The sequence below is a fragment of the Aristolochia californica genome, unplaced genomic scaffold (assembly GCF_029961685.1).
Source record: "Aristolochia californica isolate CCGP_79_NKW_82.1479 unplaced genomic scaffold, dmAriCali1.0.hap1 SCAF_244, whole genome shotgun sequence".
NCBI classification, from domain to species: domain Eukaryota; kingdom Viridiplantae; phylum Streptophyta; class Magnoliopsida; order Piperales; family Aristolochiaceae; genus Aristolochia; species Aristolochia californica.
Genome location: NW_027181931.1, coordinates 25,001 through 32,245, shown reverse-complemented (window position 1 = coordinate 32,245; position 7,245 = coordinate 25,001).

Sequence of the window (7,245 nt, the reverse complement as noted above, 5' to 3'; positions counted from 1 at the left end):
TCAGAGCGTTTCCGCGGTCGAATCCACTTTGAATTTGATAAATGTATTGCTTGCGAAGTATGTGTTCGTGTATGTCCCATAGATTTACCTGTTGTTGATTGGAGATTGGAAACAGATATTAGAAAGAAACGGCTGCTTAATTATAGTATTGATTTTGGAATCTGTATATTTTGTGGCAACTGCGTCGAGTATTGTCCAACAAATTGTTTATCAATGACTGAGGAATATGAACTTTCTACTTATGATCGTCACGAATTGAATTATAATCAAATTGCTTTGGGTCGTCTACCAGTGTCAATAATGGGGGATTACACAATTCAAACAAACAATTATGAATATGAATTCCACTCAAATAAATAAAAATAGCCGCGGATAAACTAAACCCCTTTTCCTTTTTCAATAATGATAATGATTACCAAAATTACCAAATTACTAAGATTCTGTTTTGATCAGGGTTCTTTCTTTTTGGTTCGGCAGTAACCACAAATCATAAATATAACTACTGATTTGTGGGAATCATGGCTTTATTTGAATTGAAAATGGAATTCATATATCTGTGGTTATTTCGAAATATACAATTCCGAACTACACTTTCACTTTCAGATACAGAAGTGGGATTGGTCCAATAACAGTATCTACGTCAATCCACATCCCATTAAGATTTAATTCAATTAAGAACGTATCATCATTGACAAGAAAAAAATAGGGTAACCCCCTTTTCCTGGCCCGGTCAGTAAGGTCATGAAATATTTCTACTTAATTTATCTCTTATTTTACGCATAATGGATTTACCTGGACCAATACATGATATTCTTTTAGTATTTCTGGGATCAGGACTTATATTAGGAAGTCTCGGAGTGGTATTACTTACGAGTCCAATTTTGTCTGCCTTTTCTTTGGGATTGGTTCTTGTTTCTATAGCCTTATTCTATATTCCATCTAACTCCTATTTTGTAGCTGCTGCACAGCTCCTCATTTACGTGGGGGCCGTAAATGTCTTAATCATATTTGCCGTGATGTTCATGAAAGGTTCAGAATATTCCAATTATTTCTCTCTTTGGACCGTTGGGGATGGGGTTACTTTACTGGTTTGTACAAGTATTTTGTTTTCATTAATTACTACTATCTTAGATACGTCGTGGTACGGGATTATTTGGACTACAAGATCAAGCCAGATTATAGAACAGGACCTGATAAGTAACGTTCAACAAATTGGGATTCATTTATCAACGGATTTTTATCTTCCATTTGAACTTGTTTCTATAATTCTTTTAGTTGCTTTGATAGGTGCAATTGCTATGGCTCGTCAGTAAAAAAGAGTTAGGATTAGAAATAAAAAATCAAAGAAAAAAAAAAAAAAATAAGGCCTCGGCCTTGTTCTGCCTTATTGCTTATTGTTAGTACATCTATTTTCCTTCAATTCTATTTTTGTTCATATGGAATGTCAAATAATAAAAGGTTTAGTTCTATCCATTGCCAATGCTTTCGTTTGTTACGCACTTGTTATATTCGAGTCAATCAAATCGGTTAAAAAATTGTTGTTCATATTGAAATGAATCGAGATTGATGAGGAGTTAGTCAATGATGCTCGAACACGGACTTGTTTTGAGTGCCTATTTATTTTCTATCGGTATTTATGGATTGATCACAAGTCGAAACATGGTTAGAGCACTTATGTGCCTTGAGCTTATACTGAATGCGGTTAATCTAAATCTCGTAACATTTTCTGATTTATTTGATAGTCGTCAATTAAAAGGAGACATTTTATCGATCTTTGTTATAGCTATTGCCGCCGCTGAAGCAGCTATTGGACCGGCTATTGTTTCGTCGATCCATCGTAACAGAAAATCAACTCGTATCAATCAATCAAATTTGTTGAATAAATAATCGTAGTCGTAATGATATAGATATAAATAAACACAGATATCCTTCTATATATTCTATATATATATATATATATGGATAGAATATGGATAAATAGATATAATTTATCTAATTCTAAAATTAGAATTAACATGTCTAACTAATTCATGTTTGCCGAAACGTAAGAAATCAAAGTATCCTGGCTCTTTCTCATGAACAGATCCAGCAATCTATTGATTCTAAAAAAACAAATTAAGGTAACCCACTGATTCGTCTGGTGTCTAGAATACATGATTTATTTACTACTTCTTTTTTTACCAGATCGAAAATCAAATTAATAATAATAATATTCAAAAATTTTATATATCCAATGTCACATTCAGTAAAGATTTATGATACCTGTATAGGATGTACTCAATGTGTACGAGCGTGTCCCACAGATGTATTGGAAATGATACCTTGGGACGGCTGTAAAGCTAAGCAAATAGCTTCTGCTCCAAGAACGGAGGACTGCGTAGGTTGTAAAAGATGTGAATCCGCTTGTCCAACGGATTTCTTGAGCGTCCGGGTTTATTTATGGCATGAGACAACTCGCAGTATGGGTCTAGCTTATTGATACGTTCTAGAAAACTCCACTTGAATACATTTGATTCCTCTTTACCGACAAAGACCCGTACTCGGGAAAATAGAATAGAATATATTATTCTGGGGGCGGGTCTTTCTGGTCAAAGTCTATCTTGTCTTTACCACGAGCTATTTTCCTTGGTTAACAATAATTGTTATTTTGCCGATATCCGCGGGTTTGTTAATTTTTTTTCTCCCTCATAGGGGGAATAAGGGGGTTAGATGGTATACTATGTGCATATGCTTTTTAGAGCTGCTTCTAACAACCTATGCATTCTGTTATCATTTCCAATTCGACGACCAATTAATCCAATTGGAGGAGGATTATAAATGGATAAATATTTTTGATTTTCACTGGAGACTGGGAATTGATGGACTTTCCATAGGACCCATTTTACTAACGGGATTCATTACTACTTTAGCTACCTTAGCGGCTTGGCCAATTACTCGGGATTCTCGATTGTTCCATTTCCTTATGTTAGCAATGTACAGTGGTCAAATAGGATTATTTTCCTCTCGAGACCTTTTACTTTTTTTCGTCATGTGGGAGTTAGAATTAATTCCTGTTTACCTACTTCTATCCATGTGGGGGGGTAAGAAACGTTTGTACTCAGCTACAAAGTTCATTTTGTACACTGCAGGGGGTTCCATTTTTCTTTTAATAGGAGTTCTAGGTATGGGTTTATACGGGTCGAATGACCCAACATTAAATTTTGAAACATCAGCTAATCAATCATATCCCGCGGCATTGGAAATAATATTATATTTGGGCTTCCTTATTGCTTATGCTGTCAAATCACCGATTATACCCCTACATACATGGTTACCAGATACCCATGGGGAAGCACATTACAGTACATGTATGCTTCTAGCCGGAATCTTATTAAAAATGGGAGCATATGGATTGATTCGGATCAATATGGAATTATTACCCCATGCTCATTCTATATTTTCTCCATGGTTGATGATAGTAGGAGCAATTCAAATAATCTATGCAGCTTCAACTTCTCCTGGTCAAGGCAATTTTAAAAAGAGAATAGCCTATTCTTCCGTATCTCATATGGGTTTCATAATTATAGGAATTGGTTCCATAACCGATACGGGGACTCAACGGAGCCATTTTACAAATAATCTCTCATGGATTTATTGGTGCTGCACTTTTTTTCTTGGCGGGAACGAGTTATGATCGAATACGTCTTGTTTATCTCGACGAAATGGGCGGAATTGCGATCCCAATGCCAAAAATATTTACCATGTTCAGTAGTTTTTCGATGGCTTCTCTTGCATTGCCGGGAATGAGTGGTTTTGCTTCGGAGTTATTAGTTTTTTTTGGAATAATTACTAGCTCTAAATATTTTATAATTCCCAAAATACTAATTACTTTTGTAATGGTTATTGGAATTATATTAACTCCTATTTATTCATTATCTATGTTACGCCAGATGTTCTATGGATACAAGCTTTTCAATGTTACAAACTCTTATTTTTTTGATTCTGGACCACGAGAATTATTTATTTCGACCTGTATCTTTTTACCTGTAATAGGTATTGGTCTTTATCCCGATTTCGTTCTCTCGTTATCAGTTGACAAGGTCGAAGCTATTCTATCTAAATTTTTTATAAATAATTAGATAGAATAAGACATAAAGTCAAAAACTCCTTTGATTTTTAAAATCATTTTATTTTCTATAACTATAAATGAAAAAAATCAAAAGAAAAAGAGTGAAGTGGTTTTGAATTGTAATCAGAAACATCCGGAGTTTTTGAGAACCAATGTAATGGTTCTCAAAAACTCGAAAAACTTTCGCTATCTAAGGGGACCACTATGGACTCTTCAAGCTTTTTCTTCAATTAGATGTTAATGTGAATGAACCATAACTATGTAGTCCTACCCCTAATAGATTGACCCCGAAATAACATATCCAAATTATAAGAAATCCCGCAGAAGCCACAATTGCGGAATTCACACCTTGCAAACTTTGAGCCGTTCTAGTATGTAAATAAATTGCGAATATGGTCCAAGTAATAAATGCCCAAGTTTCCTTAGGGTCCCAATTCCAATAAGATCCCCATGCCTCATTAGCCCATACTGCTCCCGAAAGAATACCTATGGTTAAAAAAGTAAATCCTAGACTAATAACACGATAACTCCAATGATCCAACCGTCGAGTAAATTGAGACTTGTGATAATTTCTAAATGAAAGAAAGGAGGTGCTTTGTAAAACACTTCCTTTTTCATTTAAGTATTGTATCTCATCAAAATAAAATGATCCAATTAGTAAATTTTTACTTTTATCAAGAATATCTATGTTTTTTCTAAGTGTAATGACTAAAAGAGCTACTGATAATAACGATCCGCATAAAAGAGCTGCGTAGCTCAATAACATCATACTCACGTGCATCATTAACCACTGGGATTGTAGAGCAGGCACTAATATTGCGGATTGCTGCATTTCAGTTAAAAGTCCCGAAGTGGCAAAGCCTTGAGTCAAAATAGTACCTGGAGCTGTTATTGCGCTTAAATCATTTTTATGGTTCCGTATTTTCGAAACCATATGAAAAATGGAGAAACTCCACGAAAGGAACATTAATGATCCATATAAATCATTTAATGGGAAATGTCTCGAATAAATCCAACGAGTAACTAATAATCCTGTTATACAGAAAAAAGTAACTATCATACCTTTTTCTGACGAATCACATAGTCCTACGATTTCATGAACTAGTAATTTCATTAAATGAATCGTAATGACAATTGAAATGATCGAAAAAGAGATGTGAGTTAATATATGTTCTAAAGTATCAAATATCATAAAAAACGATTAAAAAAAAAAAGAAAAGGGGGTTTTCAATTATAGAAATCCGGAATTGAATTCAGTATAGGATCTATTGTGCCCTTTTAGAGAATGCCGCCACTCGGATTCGAACCGAGATGCTCTGGCACTGCTTCCTAAGAGCAGCGTGTCTACCAATTTCACCATGGCGGCTTGATCGAAATAATAATAGCCCAGATTAGATTCATTCGTCGATGCAATCAATGTTATTTATTTTCCGAAATATTAGAAAGGAATGGTTGAATAAAAAAAAATTGTTCAAATAAATATTTGAACGTTCAATAATACTTAGCTTAGTATCATGATATGTTATCAGTTTTAACAATGGGATTTCATGTAGTATAAGTTTTCCCGGAACAGTTGGATTTAGATGATTATGTCCTTAGTCTACATATATAACTAAGAATTTCCTTTTCCAATCTATTTCTGTATAATTCATTTTCCATTTATCTGATTTAATGCATGCGAAAAAAAAAAACAAGTGAAGTGATGGGGAAAATGACAATCCCCATCTCGTGAATTATAAAAACATAAAAAGTGAAATCCTTATCTTGTATGTAACTGCTTTTGTTTGAAGTTTGAAAAAAAAAAAGAGTCCCTTTTTTAGACTCCCGTTAGACAGAAAAATGGAATTCGTTTTCTACATGCGAAAATAAAATATCGGGTTCTATCTCATATGGATGAGTTCAAAACATTAGTTAATGTAAATTATTAATTTTCTATTGTATATTGTAAATCATCCAATTCATCGAGTGATATTGATTTAGAGTATTGTATTCCAAGGCCTTATTATTGTCGCACAAAAAAACTTTTTGAATGCCCAGTAGAAATAGATTTAGCTAGGGATAAAGCCTTTTCCCTGGCCCAATAACCTCTTTTTTTCCAAATATTTCTACGAATACGCTTCTTTGACATAGAAGTACGTTTCTTTGGAACTGCCATCTTAAAATAAAAAAGTTACTCATTTAGATAGTTGGATGTGAAAGACATGTATTGCTCAAAAAGGATCGTTCTTTCTATCTTTCTATTCATTATCCATATTTATTCTATAGCGAATACCCTCTTGATTTGATTACATAAAAAATATGGATACATGTACATCGATATAGTATCACTCGGGATAAAAATAAAATAAAAAATAAAAGTTTAAGATAAGAGCAGAACCCTTACCTATACTTACCTATATCTAATTTAAGAAAACAATAATGTAACATTTTCTATTATCTATTAATTAATAAATTTAATCAATCTCGAAAGTAGAGTATCCATAATTATTAATTATTAATATTAAATAAAGACTAATAAAATTAATTGATAAAGAAAAAGAATATTAATTGGAGTAATCCTTTATTTAAGTTTTATGCAAAATAACGAGTATTATAGGATTTCTAATAAACATAAGTTTTTTTTATTGGAATAAAAGCTAATCAATCAGTTCCACAATGAATTAGTTAGTAACTAGTCCTAAACTAACTAAAATAACTCGATCTTTATTAGATCGAGTTATTGGCAAATGCTATATTCCAGAATCAAGAATCAAGTCTTTTTTTTTTGATAGAATTTTGTCTTACTATATGGATATAAATCGCCGTAGTATTAGAATGATTGAAAATCTCATACTCTGTTCTATATGTTATGTTAATAAATATCTTATTAATTACTAAGCATTAATAGTAAAATTAAAATAGTAATTTAATTTGGTTATTTGAGGAAATGCAACTTCTCAATTCGAATAATTGGAAGATTTTAAATATCTGGTAAAGAATCAAAATAATTAATGATTTCAAATCATATTTCATATTTGAGTTCTCTTAATGAAATAAAGGCTGGTGAATCGGAAACAATTAAATAAAAAAAAAAAGGTTTTATTTTATGGAACATACATATCAATATGCATGGATCATACCTTTCATTCCACTTCCAG